Source organism: Cydia amplana, chromosome 16, assembly GCF_948474715.1.
Source record: "Cydia amplana chromosome 16, ilCydAmpl1.1, whole genome shotgun sequence".
Taxonomy (NCBI): Eukaryota; Metazoa; Arthropoda; class Insecta; order Lepidoptera; family Tortricidae; genus Cydia; species Cydia amplana.
Window position 1 is genome coordinate 13,741,708 of NC_086084.1, and position 20,323 is coordinate 13,762,030.

Sequence of the window (20,323 nt, forward strand, 5' to 3'; positions counted from 1 at the left end):
CAATCAGTTTCCCTTAGCTCAACTGAAAGTGAATACATGTCTATAGCTGATGTATCCAAAGATCTCTGTTTTGTAAAGCAACTTTTAACTGAATTATTACCAGATGTAAAGGTGCATATCATTGTGTATAACGATAATCAGAGTGCTCACAGAATTATTGAAAATAAAGATATTAGTCACAAAAGAACAAAACACATTGATGTGCGCTATCATTTTATTAAGGATTTAGTTCAGAAAGGTTTTATGACTGTTAAATATCTATGTACAGAGAAAATGATTGCAGATGTACTAACAAAGTGTTTAAATTCAAAACAACATTGTATGTTTAGGCATCATTTATGTGTTAGGCCTTGTTAATTTTTTTTTGTTTTGCTAGTAGGTACTGTTGCATTTTGGATACTAACTGTGATATTGAACTGTAATGTATGTAATATTTTTGTAGGCATGTTATGAACTGTGATAGGCATGTAATAAGGCTGTGATAAATATGTTTTGCTACTTGTTATGAATATGTTTTGTAATAGGCATGTAATAAGGATAAGGACTGTGATATGTTTGCAACTTATGTTTAATGTCGTGTAATGGTTAAAAATGATGTAATATAGAGCATAGTTGTAACCTTTTCATATTAAGTTTTTGAAGTCAAGGGGAAGTATTGAAGATTATGCCTTACAAAAACGTCTTAATATGTACACAGCTTAATACTCTTTGGTGAATTATTTATCTATGGCTAGCTGTCACACACATGTACTCATTCATTCCGATTTCTGCTCTGATCTAGAAGCCATCTTATTTAAGTAATTTGTGTCGTCCTCTTAGATATACATATCCTAAGTTATCTAAATAATCAACATATGTATTTTTATCAACTGACGAAAGATTCTGTATGCTTTATATATAAAATATAAAGCTGCATAAATTTGGAGGACACGACTTTCATTTCTCCGCCCTCAACGCATCCCTGCCTAAGATTGGTAAGAACCTCGGTATCCTCTAGCACCCAGAGTGCAATACATACACAACTTTGTAACCAGAAAAACGGCAACAACTGGATTTGAAGGTCATCTTGTCAACAGTATAGTTGTCCTTTTTTGACAAGTGGCATTTTCACAAGAGGGAGGAGAGAGAATTGATACTAGTTCCTGCGCCGTCAAAGAGAACAGAGAACGTTGGGGCGTGCGGACGCAAACGCCAATTTGATTCCCCGATCAAATTAGCAGGTGCGGACAAAAAAATGCCAATTTTTGAACTTAGTATCCACAAACTACTAAGAAGATACTACGTTTAGTATCTATGGAATGCAAATTGGTGATTAAATTGTGTACGTGTGGACGCTAGATGAGATTGGCGCCAATTATTTTCCTAATCAAATCGGTCGATTTGCCCAGCTCGTCTGGATACGGCTTAATATGGAATTTATATAGTAGAGTCCAGACGAACTGGGCAAATCGACCGATTTGATCAGGAAAATAATTGGCGCCAATCTCCAATTTAAGATTATGGTGATATTTGAGCCCTCTAAGTTAAAAAAAATGCTCCTAAACGAAAATATAGCGTCACAAATTGGTATTCTTGCGTCTGCACCCCATTTAATGGCTCCTCTACACGATGGGCCAGCGCCGGCCACTCCAATACGCAAATTAGACTCTCGCGCGAGCCACGACACGAGCCGCGCCACGAGAGGCGAGTCCACCGCTTACACTTGCGTTCGGCTTGTCATTCGGTTATAAACCTTATGCCGTGCCGTTAGTGTTTAAATTATATTAGCTCGACGAGCTTGCGAGTCACGAGACGAGCCGCGAGCCCTCCGCTTACACTCGCGTCTCGTGGCGCGGCTCGCGGCTCGTCTCGTGGCTCGCGCGAGAGTCTAAATCGACTATAATCCGCCTACAAGGGACGCAGCCATGCGGTAGAATGAGATAGCAATATCACTTGCTCCCTCTAACGCATAAATGCGTCCCTTGGAGTGGCCGACGCTGGCCCATCGTGTAGAGGAAAGAGGAGCCATTATCGGTAATATCGGTCATAATTATGGTCATAATCGACGGTCGAATTCGGCGAGCCCAAGAAGGAGAGAAAGATCCCCGCAATTTGCGAAATTCGGTTTTCGCGGTAACCCCTCAGGCCCTCACAGAAAATCGCATGCGATTTGTTGTAAAGTCTGACGAGCCCATTAAAATTAAGTGCTAGCAACATTCACTGATTTCAATCGGGTTTTATTTCCTACATTTCTTTCTTCTTTCATTTGGTTGTAGAGAATAGAGAACTGAAGAATTTGATTACCTACTATTAGTTTGGCGTCTGTTAAATTGAATTTCCCTGTGTTTTCAGTCCAGTACGAAAAATGCCTATACTAGTGTAAGTAGTTTCATATTTAAAATTGATGATAATGATGATGCTGACGATTGAAAATGGGTTTTCGTATGGTTTTAGTTACAACCATCACACTTTTTCCACATTATTTTTAGAGCGCTTTTGATATTATCACAAAGTAGTGACTCATTGCACACGTAGTGCTTGAAGAGTAAAGTTGAGTACACCGGGATATGATGTGACATCTGTGGAATCCAGGCATCCATAAGGCCATGGTAACTGCTTTCCAATAGGGTGTTTGTGATGTTTGCCACATACAATGTATACAATTATATAAATTTAAGTAATAATTATTGTTTTGTTTCAGAACGAAAACAGGCAGGGCTAACGGGACCGGGTTGCAAATTTCATTTGACATTCTATGCATTGGAGGTACCAATACATATAAAACTGGTCATAATGATATTACTGTAAATGATCTGGTAAACATGGAATTTCACTTTATTCAAGATAATGATGCCAGTATTAAAACTAAGTATATTGCGAGAAAAATCCTTAGATACTGTACTGTGAAAATAAAAGTTAATAATTCTCCAGAGGAGATTTGCTCAGACGAACCAAATTGGAAAGTCATTGGTAATACATTTCCGAAAGTAAGTTATAGGACAAGAAATTGGGCAAAACCAGCGCCAGAAGACGCATTTGTATTTCATGTTGATGTCACTATAAGTGCATTCAAGGTTGAGGCTATAATTTACAAGAAGCTATGTGATGACACTGAGTTCACTGACTTCCAACTGACCACTGCAGATGGCAGTGTGGCCGTCCACAAAGCACACCTTGCTGCTCTCAGCGAAGTTTTCAAAGCAATGCTTCTTCGAGAATGGAAGGAAACAAATGAAGGCAGTATACAGATGTCTGGCGTCTCACTGCAGACCCTACAGCACTTAAAAAACTACATGTACATGGGAACTCTGCCCGCTGATGAACTACTTCTACCATTGCTGTCCATCGCTTCATGCTACATGATCACAGAACTTAGAAATGAATGCATATCACAGCTGACTCAGATTATTACACCAGAAAACTTATATGATTTCTTGGAATACTCCTTTGAAAATAAAATACCTGAATTGACATTTGCTATAATGAGGGCGACCCCTGAGGGTGTTCTTGCAAATGCTGAAAAAGCATTGGAGAAGCGTAGAAAGGAAGAAATAAAGGAGGAATAACTTTACTGATTTGGGAATGGGCCCTGATTGCGGGAGAGATACTTCTTTTTGGTTCATTAATATTATCATTTTTATTCTTGTTACTACATACTTACTTAATTAATTTATAATAATTATTATTATAAACTTGTTACAACTGCTAATTTTTTTTGACATCTGTTACCAATTAGGTAATGGTAATCTTTCTTTGCTATTTTTATAATTTTTAATGTTTAATACCAGATAAACAAAATTCTCGGGATATGATGTCAATAGTGGACTTATTAAACATAAAAAAATTCAATTGCATAGCTCTTATACTTAAGATTTTATTCATATCTAAAATCTAAAAAACCCCAATTTCGTCACTGACTCACTCACTCACTGTTGATCATCAAAACCTCTAGGGTACTTCCTGAAGTCCTAGGAAGCTGAAATTTGGTATGTAAGATAGTATTAGTATACAAACAACAAAATAATTCAAAAACTTGAAATTTCTTTCCCCTAAGGGGGGGAAAAAGGGGGTGGAATTTTGTATGGGAAATCAATAACCGCTGAACCAATTTAGTTGAAATTTGGTATGTAGATAGTTTTTGTAATGGGGAATGGCATAGAATAGTTTTCAACCCCAAAATCACCCCGTAAGGGTGAAAAGGGGGTGGAAAAGGGCGTTAGGGGAAAAAGAGGGTTGAAGTTTGTATGGGGACTCAGTAAAAAGCAGATGTATAAAAGATGAGGTACGTATTTCAGGATTTTTAATAGTACCTTAAATCACACGTGCAACCCTTTAAATTAGGGGATGGAAGCAACTTACAAAAAGAAGTGAAATCCCACCAAAAACATTTTCATGTAAAATGTTGCCAAGACGAAACCACAAGGCTCGCACTGACAAAAAGTTATCAGATCTCTTGTAGAGCCAAGCTTCTAACTCTACAAGCCCTAACTTAACAAACTAGTCAAAATATGTGGCTTGGCTGTTTCGTTACTCCAAGAACTATTGTTTTATAAAAAATATGAATAGTGAATACATTTTTCACCTTACGCCCATGTGACAGTAGCGAAACGGTCAAGCCACATATTTTGACTAAGGTGTAGAGTTTGTGAAGTTAGGGCTTGTAGAGTTAGAAGCTTGGCTCTACAAGAGATCTGATAACTTTTTGTCAGTGCGAGCCTTGTGGTTTCGTCTTGGCAACATTTTACATGAAAATGTTTTTGGTGGGTCGTTTTGACAGATCCAAAGAAGAAACTGATTTGACTAGTACCTAGTCAAATACCCTATAGGGAGTATTACTGCAATGTTTTGCCACCAGAGTGCAGCACTAGCGCTTTTAGTAAACCATAGAGTAACTTATACATACTGTATATAAGTACCCTAAACTGTTTTTGGTTTTCACAGACAATAAAATATGACATTGATACATCAAGGCGGTTTGTTTACAATCAATGCTTGGCTCCCATCCCATCCCAGTACGCAACGAAATCGTTGCGCGCTCGCGGCGAACTCGTGGCGCGCTCGCGGCGAACTCGTTGCGCGTTCGCGGCGAACTCGTTGCGCGCTCGCGGCGAAATCGTTGCGCGCTCGCGGCGAACTCGTTGCGCGCTCGCGGCGAAATCGTTGCGCGCTCGCGGTGAACTCGTTGCGCCCTTGCGGCGAACTCGCTGCGTGCGCGCCTTGCTTTCAACTCGCTCTCAAATGCCCTGTGGCCCTGCTCTAAGACCTTCATACGTCCATTGCATCGTTAATACATAATTTTTCTAATTTTGTGAATTGTTATCTTACGGTCTCTATATAAGGAGCGACCTCCTTGATACATAAGGTGGTAGAATCACTTTGACATTTATCTGAGATATTTTAATCATTTTAATGGACCAATATATAATAAATCAGACTCAAGCACATCCAATCCCAATCAAAATACATACAAAAAATGATAAATTTTTCCGCTAGATCAAAGTTGTTTGACGAGGTTGTTCTGCCTAAAGGAAAAAATCCTACTTAAAGTTAAAGTCAAAATATACTTTATTCATGTAGGCCTAGCAACAAGCACTTATGAATCGATGAATCTAAATATTTTTGTTAGTATTGAAATGATTGAGAAACATCATCATGTTCATTGCCGCGGTCATGGGAGCCTGGGGTCCGCTTCGCGACTAATCCCAGGAATTGGCGTGGGCACTAGTTTTTACGAAGCCGGCTGCCATCAGTGCTATCGGACCTTCCAACCCAGAGGGTAGACTAGGTCCTTATTGGGATTAGTCCAGTTTCCTCACGATATTTTCCTTCACCGAAAAGCGACTGGTAAATATCAAAATGGTATTTTAAGTAATTGACAAACATTACATTACGGATTTCAGCTCTAGTAGCACGGTCGCATTTTTATCGTTTGTCACCATGCCTGTCACGTTCTAACAAGTATGTAAGTGCGAAAGTGACGGGCATAGTGATAGTAGATAAAAATGGAACCGTGCTGAGCCCGCAGGGGGCATAATTCAATGACAGGTAGGGAGTTACTATATCGTTAAACTAAACTACTACAGATGCTTTTCCCATATATTTTACAAATGACACAGAATAAATTAGAGTACCTACTTAGGTACAGAAGATTCACTCTCTAACAAAACGCGTCTGTTACGATTACGACAGATATGACCGCTAGGTGGCGCAAGCGCCACGCGCGGCCTATGGCATGGCTAGACACACCTACTTGTTGCGTTGCGACGCGACGAAATAGCGGAGTGAGCCACGCCTGCTAATGATTCCTGATGATCATTCCTATACAGGTTGGCTAAAAAAATAACTGCATTCCCGCTGCCAAGAAGGTTTTGGGATTATAAGTCGGTACCGAGCAATTTTTACTATGGAATCATCCCGGATATCGCGAAAATAATTTTTTGGTTGTTTCATATATTAGCTGGTCCATTTTCTATGGGAGGGTAATTTTTTTTCGGGATTTCGGGGTTGGTCCCATAGTAATAAACGTTGCTCTGGCAACGGAAATGCAGTTAATTTTTAACCATCCTGTATTAGGAATTGTAATAGAGATAAATTGAAACTTTTAATCAGTTTATTAGGTATCTTTTATCAGGAACCCTAAAAACAACAAATCTATCTGTAGTTACGCCATTTCCGAAGCGTAGGCTACATTTTAATGGTTTGCTCGAAATGATCAGTCATTAACTGGTGATTATTATCGAATCTAAGCTATAAATTATATATTTCCGTCGGATTCCTTCGTTTGATGTTGTAGGTAAGAACAGGTATTTGTAAAGGTGTGAGTACAGTGGCGAAATAAGCGGGAGGGAAAGCGAGAATTATTTCTGGACATGATTTTTCTTGCTCTTTGTCCGTCTCGTTCTACAGTAGATATGGCCAATGAAATATCTATTATTTATTTAAATTGAAATTGATACAGATAAATTCAGATGTCATTAATAGCCTTTGCTAAAATATGCATGGATACACACCTGCATACTGTATGCTAATGTAAAACCCTAAGTAAAAACTATAGTTTACCGTGTCGCCTTGGTGAAAATGCGTTTTCACTAGTTACTTATAACTAGTTTTCCGAAGCGCCTTGGAGAAAATTAGTTTCAATGGGCAGCTAATAAGCTGGATCCACCCTTGATGCGAGTTTTAAGGTCCACTAGCCATCTATGGGCCACTAGTTGCCTGAAATAAAGATTTTTTCATTTCATTTCATAACCCCCGTGAGCTTTGCGAGCTCTGACTCTGAGATACATGGCGCCCTTTACACTTCACACACTAACCTCCAGGACGCTTCGGGATCTAAGTAGGTACGCGGTAACCCGCTCCGCCTGTCACTGTGTGCTGTAAACATGCAACTAGAGCAGCGACCATCTCCGCTAAATGTCACAGCCTTGCGCGCACGCGCCACTGAAGCTACGGACTTCTTCTAAAACATTTACTGAATCTTATAAATATATATATATTTCGGGGTACCTATATATATTTCGGGGATCTCTCAAACAGCTCTAAAGATTTCGATGAAATTAGCTAATATATGGGGGTTTTCGGGGGCGAAAATTCGATCTAGTATCTCTGGGAAAACAGTTTTTATAAGTATGTTTTCCGGGCAAAGCTCGGTCTCTCAGATATTATTAGTGTACTATTACAGAAATTCGTCCGTTCTTATCTATCGCCTTGACATTTATGTGTGTTAGAAAGTGACATAGGTATAACAAAAGTGTCCGTTGGAATCTAATATATGTATGACATTCTAAGAAATATGATTAAATTTATCGTATATATAGCATGCTTTTGCTTATCGAATCGTAGGTCAAATTCGGCATGATCCTTTTTTATGTTGGCCAAGTTTACGGCATTAAAAACATGCCCAAGTCCAAGCTTACAGTGGTTTTGTCTGCGATAATCTTCTACATTTGATACATTTATTCCACGTAACAATAATAATCACGGATACACTTTTTGTACGTACAAATACATTTAAAGTTCAAATGTAGGTACATCAGTATTTGTTTACTATCAATCAAGCGAATAACGCCTTTAATACCTTAGGTTTAAGAATGAGAACTAACATAAGGTTGCAAAGTTCACGGTTTGCATTCCTTTGTTTACGTAGTTTACAAAGTAAACAAAATTAAAAATACATAATTATGCTAACATGCCGGCCCGAGCACTTGATCAGGGTAGAGCGAAATCGGGTTTTAGCGCCCTTCGTTGAAGTTTTCAAGCGTATTTTGGGCCCCCGCCACACTCGCGTCTTTTAAAACTTTTTTTTCATTTGCCATTTTGGCGCCCCCCTTGCCATCCGGCGCCTAGAGCGGCCGCTCCACTCGCTCTACCCTAGATCCGGGCCTGAGCGCCTACCGCGAACCACGTTCGACATGTTGCCTCTCTGTCGCACTTGTAAATTCGTACGTAAGTGCGACAGGGAGGTAACACTTCGAACGTGGTTCGCGGTAGGCCCTTTGCTCATAAGGACAAGCGAATGGTACAGTTGTCATCAGATATATCGGAGTGCCAAAGGTGCTCACTACTGCTCACAAATAGCTGGGCTATAACCGCGAAAACCGAAGTTCGCAAATTGCGGGCATTTTTCTGTCACTCTAATTACGCCTTCATTGGAGTAAAAGAGAAAGATCCTCGCAATTTGCGAATTTCTGTTTTCGCGGTAGCCCCTCTGAACGCGCCTCCGTTGAGTCTGATGTAAAAGGCGTTATCAGAGTGCACGTTCAGAAGGCCTACCGCGAACACCGAAGTTCGCTAATTGCGGGCAATCCAATTTCCACCACTTTCCAAAAAACGAAACGACAAATAAATTATATCGAACTAAGTATTGAGTCGGCACCCAAATTATCACGAAAATAGGATGCAAAATGTGACCTGCAAAGGAGAACCTCCGGAGTACTTAAAGCTATTTTGCCCACGCTTAGACCTTCGCTAACGCTTGGTCAATAAGGGAATGATGGTTCGCGAAAGCTCAAAATTAGGTTAAACCTCGTTTAGCTTCCTTTATGTGACTTCAAGAAGCGAGTAGAGTTCTGGTGGGCTCGCGTAATTGGCTTTGTTCTTGTCGTTTATGTCCATGGGCCACGATGGCCGCTTCCCATCAGGCCGCGCGTCAGCTAACTATCACCTAAAATGCATTACAAAATTTTGTTTTGTATTCAAAATAGAGTACCTAAACATTCACGTAATAGTTCTGCCTGAAGTAAGCTGCAGTTACTTAACACCGCATAATATAATATAGTTATATCGTATGTAATATGTAATTATGCGCCGGACCCATAGGCTAGAACACCCGGTCAACGTAAAAAAGAGAACGTTTACGTTAAAATTAACGGTTCGTTGATTATGTTTCTTAATAAACGAGACTCGTAAATATTAATTATCATATACGCACATTATAGTTTGCTATGTCATACTTAAGTAACATCTACAAGTAGGCACCTACTTTACTACAAGTTCGATACATCTGGGAACCCGCACAGTATATACCTACTTAAAAAGCCTACTTAACAAAACAATTATCTATGATCGCATAGATTTGACTCATCTCCACCCATTACATATAATCGTGATTAAATCTAAACACTCATAGAAACAAAAAGTTGTATGTAATCTTTAGTAGGTAACTTCGTTTCAATTCGAAAAAGATACTGTCTTTTTTCTTGCTGCATAGAAAGTCAAAATGACTCAAGTTTTCCCGCTAGTAAAAAAGTTTTGATTGGTCAATAAAAGTGTTGATTACCTAAAATAAAATTCTATAGTGTGTCAAAGGACTGTCTTATTTCAAACATAGACAGAGGGAGTCATACTAACTTTGTCTTACACTAGTACTAGCACCCAAAAGAAAAGGATGAGTATAGTTTTTTTGTTCCTATTTACTGACAAATTGGTTTAACCATCTATATATTTGAAACTTGTTACGCGGCATTAACTACAATTATTTAACGTCAACGTCGGGGTCAAGGTTATTTTTGAGCTCTAGAGACCTTTTTTGATATCAAAAATATCAAAATGCTGTAATTTTGCTATCATTCGCGCATGCTTTTCGCATTGACGCTAGGCTAGCGAGATGCACTGGCGAATGATAACAAAAGGGCATCATTTTGACATCAAAATGTAACATAGAATTGGCCTCCTAGTCATTCTATTTCGTTGATTTAATATGTCTCAATCTCCCTGAAGTTTGTGACTGGTCGTATGCCGATTGCATAATATTAACCTTAAATTGTTCATTACAAAACACGCAAACTAGAAAGAAATACCTTGAATACTAAAATCCCTTTCAGTCGCATATTTCATACATGATTCTAATGAATAATGTCACAATTACAACTTGAAGTGCACGTTTCGTATTTCACCACTTGTGGTTTCATTAAATATATAACCCACTATAAATTTTTTGCTATTTAGATTAATAACTTGCGTAAAATAACAATCACAAGTTGAAACTAACCCAAATATGTGAACTTTTGGCATTAGAATGACAGTGACATTGACAGCGTGACGTTCGGTCGTATTGAAGTCTGAACTCCTAGTACAGAGTTAATACAAACAGTCCAAAACGCCTAAGATTTTAAACTTCCCGCTATGTTTTGAGTATGTTTGCTACTGGTGAACGTAAAATACTTCCACACAGGAGTGTTTTTCGGAAAGAGACTAAAAGTATCCCAAAGTAAAATAATGCTTGCAGGTTCGTGCGTGTAGAGGGGCCATAAAGCGTTCTTTTTTATTATAATTTAGTCTACTCAAACTGACTACCCGATTATTGCCTGTGAATGTGTGCGTAGACGTCATTGAGAATATCTCCGTCTTTCTCTAAGACGCAAGCGTGAAAGGGATAGATCTTGGTAGCATCGAACTTTACGACTTTTGACCTCTTCCTCGGTTATGGTAGCCTGGTACTTTTGGTAAACATTTGTCTTAATAAATCACTGGTCGTCGGTTGCATATCGCTAATAGGTACGGGGCAAATGACCTCTTCCTCAGTCATGGTATCCTGGTACTTTCTGATTAATGTTTGTCTCGTTATGTCGCCATTATGTCGCCAGTATGTCGCCATTATGTCGCCAGTATGTCGCCGTTATGTCGCCGTTATGTCGCCATTATGTCGCCATTGTGTCGCCATTATGTCGCCATTGTGTCGCCATTGTGTCGCCATTGTGTCGCCATTGTGTCGCCATTATGTCGCCATTATGTCGCCAGTATGTCGCCGTTATGTCGCCATTGTGTCGCCAGTATGTCGCCATTGTGTCGCCGTTATGTCGCCAGTATGTCGCCTTTATGTCGCCAGTATGTCGCCGTTATGTCGCCAGTATGTCGCCATTATGTCGCCAGTAGGTCGCCGTTGTGTCGCCAGTATGTCGCCATTATGTCGCCGTTATGTCGCCATTATGTCGCCATTATGTCGCCGTTATGTCGCCATTATGTCGCCAGTATGTCGCCAGTATGTCGCCGTTATGTCGCCGTTATGTCGCCAGTATGTCGCCAGTATGTCGCCATTATGTCGCCATTATGTCGCCATTATGTCGCCAGTCGCCATTATGTCGCCAGTCGCCAGTATGTCGCCAGTATGTCGCCAGTATGTCGCCATTATGTCGCCAGTATGTCGCCAGTATGTCGCCAGTATGTCGCCAGTATGTCGCCATTATGTCGCCGTTATGTCGCCAGTATGTCGCCATTATGTCGCCAGTATGTCGCCATTATGTCGCCAGTATGTCGCCAGTAAAAGAGTATAAAAGGCAGGAGCGGACCGCCGGTATTCATTCATTCTTCAACCATCGGCTAGCAGTGACTCTGGTTCTCGGGCGTTTAATATTCGGTGAGCAAAGTTCCTCTACTACTGTTACTATGTTTGTTTTCGCTTGGAATTATCCTGGTGAATTTAAACGTGGAAATGGTGTCTGTGGTTAGTTTTGCGGGGACAATATCGTCGTAAAGCTGATCTTAGACTTTTGTGGAGATTCTTTGTTACCGAGTACGGGATTTAAATATAGTGAAGTTTCCTACGCAGTGTTTTTCTAAGTGCCGCCACGTTATGCAGGGACAATATCGTTGCATAACAGGGACTTGGAGAGCGTGTTTGTGTTTGGTTTTACGGGGACAATATCGTCGTAAAACTGAACTCAGGCTATTGCGGGGATTCTTTGCTACTGTGTGTTGTTATAGTGAAGTTTTCTACACTGTGTTTTCTAAGTGCCGTCACGTTATGCAGGGACAATATCGTTGCATAGCAGGGACTTGGAAAGCGTGTCTGTGTTTGGTTTTATGGGGACAATATCGTCATAAAACTGAACTTAGATAATGGTGTTTAAGGGAATTTCACTTCTGTGTTTAGTTAGTTTGGTTTGTGAGTAGTTTGGTTCGTAAAATTGAACCTAGTTATTTTAGTGTTTTACTATGGGGTCTTTTGCTATATATTTTAAAACCAGATCATTGTTTGGACTGACTGTTTGTCCGGCTGGGCAGCTCACCCCTTGCGGTGTTAAATGTGAGCTGTCTAGAGAGTCTTTTTGCTCCAAGATGAGGGTTATCTTGGCACCTTCTCTTTACCAACATAGAAGGTGAAAAACGTCTCCCTCCTTAGCTCTCCAATGTCCAGCTGTTAGATGAATAATGGGGATGTCACGTGCGCATCATCCGGAGTAATCTGGGCCCATTTGAAATCTACAGTATTTGGAGGCTTCGTATATTAAATATATTTATTTATACCACTTATATACATAATAGGGACCTGTCTTACCCATGTTGCCACCCTGCCTCTGTGCAACCCGCCATGGGGGGAGACAAGCCCACGAGCTGTTAGGTTGCATTCTCGGAATCGCTCGCCGAACTCTTACAGCTTCTTAGTAGGGATACACTTGCGTATATTCCAAAGTACCAGGTCGATGGTAAGTACGAACTGTGCTTTGGTTATACTAGAGTAGGGACAAGGGTAGGGTTAGGGTAAATTCTCACACTAATTATTCGGATTTTAGGGTTCGTTTTAGTCTTGGTCTGTAAAACTGATGTATTTCTCTTTTTAAGGGACTTCAACTACGGTCTTGCTAAACTAAAATTGTGCGTAAATAGGTATAGGGTTTCAATTGCTTAAATCTTCCAATATTTTAATTTATTTGGGGAAAATAATTAATGTAAAATCTTATCTCTATTTTTATTTATGAAATTCTGGTTTTCTGGTGTAAAGACGAGGTACTGAGTATTACAATCATGTTTCTAAGGTATTTACACAATTAAATCTTAAATATCAAGTTGGGATTAGGAACACAGTCTATTCGGAGATAGAAAATCGATGACTAGCTGTTTTAGGGAACCTTTGGCAGGCAAGAGTAATCCAAAGGATGATTTGAGTGAAATAATGCTCATCTTGATATTTCAGTCTCATAAAATATAGTATATTTTTAACAAATAAACTTAGTACTTCGTTCATACTTCTAAAAAACTAGAAATACAGTTTATATTTTAGTTCTGGGGAATGGAAATGGGATTCGCATCCCTAGCTTTTGAAATAAAAAAGAATAGTAATTTTGATGACTGATGGATACTTTGACACTTCTTTCCATAGCCATCTAGGTACGCATAGGTTCCGAAGTGTTGGTCATAGCCCGTCTGGCTAAAGAGTAGGGTAGGAGTTCCAATTGACCTTGCTGATTGGACTAGGAGCCCCCAATCCTGCATCGAGCGTATGGGTAGCATATTTCGTATAGAAGCTGGTAGTTAATAATATTATCTTGAAATGCTAGGTGTAAATGGGCTTACCCCAGGAGTGCTACTCATATGTTATCCCGGAGGCTTAATAGATTGTAGCAGGCTTTTACCAACCCCATTTTTTAAACTCATTTTACCAAATATATTCCTTTTATATTGGTATTATCATGTATGCTGCATTTATCTAAATGATATCGTTTGAAGTAAAATATAGCAACATTTACATTACACTAATAAATTCTGGTAACTTTTGGTACTATTTCTGTAATTTATCAAGTTATTCATTAACATCATAATAAGCGTGCTTCCAATATCATAATATACTTTTCCTAAAGTCCAGGTAATTGTAAGTAAAATCAGAGTCCAAAATTTAGCTGATACTCATTAAAGAACTTAGGGTACCGCGGTTCACTTCGAGGGGTCCTAACGCTAGACTAGACGATCACGACTAAATTACTTGGCCATATTTCAGGGGTAGATTAAAAGGGGGGTTTATATTATGGTAAGTAAGTAAGTTAGGTAGTGGAAGGTTACAAGTTTTGTTATTCAAACAACAACCATAAGTCTCATACGACGTTTTTGTAATGTATGGCGATGCCTCCATCTGCCCCCACACGCATTGTTATCCTATTCCTATCTGATTAAAGATGCACAAACGGACAAATTACCTACACTTGTTCGATGTGACTGACGTGATGGATGCGATTAGGTATTCAATAATGTGTAATTTCTTGTTCATGGTAATTTATGGTCGTGTATGACATGTAGGAATATGCTTAAATAGGTATTAGGTTATTCAATTAAACTAGCTTAGCTTTATTTATTTTATAATTGGTAGCCGTAACTAATACCTGGTCAGGCGTGGTTCACTCCGCGATTTCGTCGCGTCGCTACAAGTACATGCGGCCCACACCAATTTTGGTGTCTAGCCATAGTAGTTGCCACGTACCGCTGTGGAACGGACGCCTGCTCGCGCTTGCGCCACCTAGCGGTCATATTTGTCGTAATAGACGCGTTTTGTTAGAGATTAAACCTTCTGTACGTAGTACTATTATTTATTCTGTGACCTGGTCTACGACTTGTTTTGTTGTCTTTTACGGCCTCATAGCTTAGTCGGTAAGTGAGTAGAGACCCTGTCTATGAAGCAAGAGGTCCCGGGTTCGATTCCCGGAAAGGGCATTTATTTGTGTGATTATACGCGAACGCTCGTCACGCTATCGAATGAAATTTTCATCTTCCTAGCAATGTGTCCTTCCTAACCTTTAGTCAAGGCTCGCTAAGTCTTGGGTTCTTGGGGCGAGATAGACTACTCGTCATTTTCTAACTATGTTGATAAAAGAGGGACGGGTAGTCTATCTCGCCGCGAGATATTGTCGCGCCAATCATGTGCTAGCACGGCTGACAACCAAAATATGAGAATTGGCGCAGGCGCTTGTTTTTTAGGCAGTGATAGCCATTTGACCTTCCAACACAATCAAACAGACCTTATTTGTATTAGTCCGATTTTCTCACGATGTTTTCATTCATCGGAAAGCAACCGGTATACAGTTAGCAGAAACGGCTAAGCGGGCGTCACGGTAGTATAAAACAAAGTCGCTTCCCGCTGTCTGTCTGTCCCTATGTATGCTTTAAAACTACGCAACGGATTTTGATGCGGATATACGAGGGGTATTCAAAATATTCTCGGTATGAGAATGAAAACAAACAAGTACGAAAAGTTTGATATTTTTATTTTTCAATATACTCCCCCCCTATGTTCATACACTTAAAAGATCGATCAATTATTTTTTTTAATCCCTCGTAAAAATATTTTTTATCTTTCGTGTAAAAATGCTCCTCCACTGCCGCCTTCAATGCTTCATCGTCAGAAAATTTATTTCCACGCAGATCCTTTTTAAGATTGGGGAGCAAAAAGAAGTCGCTGGGGGCTAAGTCCGGACTATACGGTGGGTGAGTAACAGTTTTAAACCCACATTCAACAATAGCTGCCTTGGCAATATGAGCAGTATGGACGGGGGCGTTGTCATGCAGAAGCAGAATACCTTTGGTTAACTTTCCTCGCCTCTTTTCTTTAATTACATCCTTTAATTGACGTAGAATGTTAGCGTAGTACTGTCCTGTGACATTTACACCTTTTTCTTTATAATCGATTAGTAATACTCCTTCACAATCCCAAAATATCGTGGCCATGACCTTGCCAGCTGAAGGGATGACCTTGAACTTCTTGGGATGAGCTGAACCCTTAATGTGCCACTGCATGGACTCTTGTTTACTCTCTGGGTCATAATGATGAACCCAGGTTTCATCTCCAGTAACTATTCTTTGCAGCACCTCATCAGGATTTTCACCGCACAGGTCAATAAAATCGGAACAACAAGCTACACGCATGTCTTTTTGAAGCCGAGTCAGCATTCGCGGAACCCATCTTGCACTTACTTTTGACATATTAAGATGGTCATGTATAATATCATGTACGGTGCCAATAGAGAGATTGGTTACTTGTGCTATAGATTTTACCTTCACTCGACCATCTTCCAATATAAGTTTTTCCACTTTATCAATATTTTCTTGTGAAGTAGCTACTACAGGCCGGCCAGGTCTAGGGTCATCTTCAATACTCTCCCTTCCGCGTTTAAACTCGCTTGACCACTTTTGAATGGTAGATAAAGAAGGAGCAGACTCACGGTAAACACAATCCATTTCCTCTTTTATGGTTTTTTGATTTTTACCCTGTTTTGTCAAGAATTTTATCACGCATCGATGTTCTAATTTAGTTAACATTGTCAATTCGCACAGGATGTTCATGTTTGTTCAGCAATTGCAGAAAAACCAAAGACTATCTCGGTTCAAATTATACTTTTTTTTAATGTCAATGAATAAACCTTAGCGGCCAGTAACGAAAGAAATTTTAGAAGAGGTCGTAAGATATCAATACCGAGAATATTTTGAACGCCCCTCGTAGTGATTCAAGAGGAAGGTTTATGTATTAATTTGTTAACTCGTGCGAAGCCGGGGCGGGCCGCTAGTAAATTTTATAAAGTAACAGAGACAAACACCGAAAATGACTGTAGGTACCCAATGTTATTCTCCTGAGTGTCTCTTGATAACAAAATTTGAATATCTTACATAAGTAGTTATTTTTGATATTACTTATGAACTAAATTAGTTCGGGTCGGATGTCAATATTGGCACGAGGGGTAAAACAACAACTTTGCCCGATTGTAAAACAATAGTAGATTGTTAACCAAGGCATGAAATGATGCCTTTCACCCGAGTTAAACACTCTACTTTTCATTTTGAATACGAGGAAAGTAAAATTTAATGCATGTGTTTTTTTTAAACATGACAAAGTAGAATTTTTCATAGTAAATCTTGAGGGTACTTCCAATTATAATAATAATAATAATTACTTAACAATACTTAATTACTTAACAATTCAGGCAAAAGTGTCGTTATTTATGGAATGGGGAGTTTAATATCAGAATGGAAATTGTATAACAAATCCATTCAAACCCAAATTTCAATCTGAGCCAAGTCGAGCAAAACAAAGAGGCACGGCCGTACCATCCTTTTCTCGAAGCGTTTCAGGCCATTTTCGACGTCCTGTAATTTTGTACTGGCTGAAGCTAGAACCCTGAATTTTCAGTAATCTATAGGGCTTCACATTCTTAAGATATATTCTCCAAAAAAAATCAATTTGAATTTGTAGTTTAAGAATTATTGTATGTCAAAATTCCTAAATTTCGACACTGATTCACCCACTCACGTTCATCATAATTCTAAGGTACTTCTAGCATAGTACAAGCTTCAAATTTTAAAGATAAGTAGTTTTCAGCTTATCAAGCCATATAAAACCTAAAAATATTGCCATATCAGTCATCACGTTTTAAAGATCTAAGAACTGCATAAGTAAGTTTGTAATCCCATACAAATATATGCTATTACAAAGTTACTGTTGCAGTTCCTACAAATAGTAGGTAAAGTAAAGGTACACTACGATGTACGATGTGAGTATGAATGAAGATGTGTTTAGTTATGATATGTGTATACATAGTATGGCTTGACCCGAAAAGAAGGACTGCCTACAAAGAGAGATGAGATCCCATCAAAAACATTACATGTAAAAAGTCCATATTATGACTTGGCAATCGCACATAAGTAATGCTTTACTTACTCGTACCGTACTCGTAAATATGTGTAATGCTTAAACTGCAATTAGCGCTAGCGTTATGTTCAATTAGAATTATTTTTAATAGGTGACGATGATCCTTATGTCTTTATGCAGCCGTGCGATGGCCAAGTCATTATACGTATTACAAATTAAAGATATCTTATTGATACGGTTTTAAGTGTTTTAACACCCCCTGGCACTGATTAAAATAACCGACTTGGTTTTACATTACATCTCAAAACTTTTTTGTAGTAGAAGCGTTGCGAGACTTGCACCTTTTTACATGTAATGTTTTTGATGGGATTGCTTATTGTAAAAAAATTATATAGTCGTACTTTGAATGTAAAATGCTCTAGTGCAGAAACGTATCACTTTCTGCACACCTTTTAGAACAACAATGACCCTCTTTCAGAGCATGAGAAATGAAAAAAAACTATTTCCGTTTGCTAGTTGGTCTATGATTTTGTCAGTGACACTTTATCAGATCAGTGAATGAACCTAGTTACCGATTGACCTGTACGGATATGATGGTCGTTCTTGTCTACGTGACAGCGTGATAAAACGGTGTCCGTCACTTTCTTTCCCACGGTGTTAAACAGTGACAGTTATTTTATCACGTGGATAAAGATGGATAAAGCTATCCATAATAGGCTGGCTGGTTTTCATTGATCATTGATGATTCATTGATAATCATCGAATAATTCAATAAAGAAAATTACAAATCGATTGTGCTTATCGATTCTATTGAATCGATTGTAAATACAAACAGGAAGTTTTCAATCTGTAAGCAACAGTTGCAACTTGCAAGTTACATCAATTATGTAAAAGGGTGGATTAACTTTTTTAGGGTTCCGTACCCAAAGGGTCAAAAAGGGACCCTATTACTAAGACTCCACTGTCCTATGTATACCCTATCTTTCGCAAATAAATAACTTATGACTTATGTCCTTCTGTCCGTCCGTCTGTCTGTCTGTCACCAGGCTGGCTCTCATCTCATCTCATGTCCACTAAAACCTACTCACAAAGCAAAGTCGAACGTAGGTACGCGTACACTGACATCAGATTGATTTTTGAATCATGTTATTCATGTTATTTAGTCAATTATACATGTATGCCGTCGGGCAAGTACGAGCGAAATGCACGATAACTGAATGCTGAATAATATCAGTTTAGTGGAGTCCAGACGAGACAATTTTTCGCTAATCTGATGAAATTGTCCGATCGTATTAGGACGTGCGGACGCAAACGCCAATTTGATTCCGCGATGAAGCAGGTGCGGACACAAAAATGCCAATTTTCGTAGTTAGAAGCCGGAGTTTAAAATTGGTGATTAAATTGTGTACGTGTGGACGCTAGATGAGATTGGCGCCAATTATTTTCCTGATCAAATCGGTCGATTTGCCCAGCTCGTATGGACACGGTTTAATGACGTCATTCTGATATCAGTGTACGTTCGCATTCGCCTGAAAATCACAATCAAAAAGTTTAGAAGCTTCAAACACTTAATAATATTGTACATACTTACCTACTTAAAAAGTTTAAAAACAAGTGGCATGGCTTCGGTTAATAGAAGAATTTATGTAAATTAATGTTGGTTTTTCATTCATACATGACTAATCAAAAAGAATATCATACGCACAGGCGTCATAATATTGTAATTTTTGCCCTTCAGCGCCGAAAACATTTCTATTGAGACGTAACAATAGTTAATTACAGCTGCGCCGACGCAAGGATGCGTGAATCATGGCGGCTGGGTGGCAAGAACAAGCTTTTTGAATTTAAGGAAGTGTGCTCTGGAGGTCTATTCGGATTTTGGATGAATTAATAATAAATATTATAGGACATTTTTACATAAATTGACTAAGCCCCACGGTAAGCTCAAGAAAGCTTGTGTTGTGAGTACTCAGACAACGATATATATAATATACAAATACTTAAATACATAGAAAACAACCATGACTCGGGAACAAATATCGGTGCTCATCACACATATAAATGCCCCTTACCGGGATTCGAACCCAAGGACCGCGGCTTCACAGACTGGGTCACTGTCACTACCCACACTAGGCCAGACCGGTCGTCAAAAATGAAAGAATGAATGAAAAACTTTATTTTTAGGCAACTATTGACCCATAGATAAATACTCGTAAATACCTTAAAACTAGCATAGGTATACATATGTATTATTATTATCACTACATTAACTACATAGTATAAAACAAAGTCGCTTCGCGCTGTCTGTGTGTCTGTATGTATGCTTAGATCTTTAAAACTACGCAACGGATTTTGATGCGGTTTTTTTAATAGATAGAGTTATTCAAGAGGAAGGTTTATGTATAATTTGTTAACCCGGGCGGGTTAAGCCGGGGCGGGTCGCTCGTAAAATATATCTTAAGAGTAAAAACACACAATTATGGCTGCATTGCAGTTAGC

General features: G+C 39.1%; 1 protein-coding gene across 1 annotated transcript in view; it reads left to right on the forward strand.

The window, feature by feature from the left end:
* Positions 1-284: 284 nt before the first annotated feature.
* LOC134655105 (probable protein BRICK1-B) overlaps positions 285-20,323 on the forward strand; it is a 321,261-nt gene continuing 301,222 nt past the window's right edge. The window contains exon 1 of the mRNA XM_063510568.1: positions 285-296. The gene's annotated coding sequence lies outside the window, so the exon portion shown is untranslated. The remainder of the gene's footprint in view (positions 297-20,323) is intronic.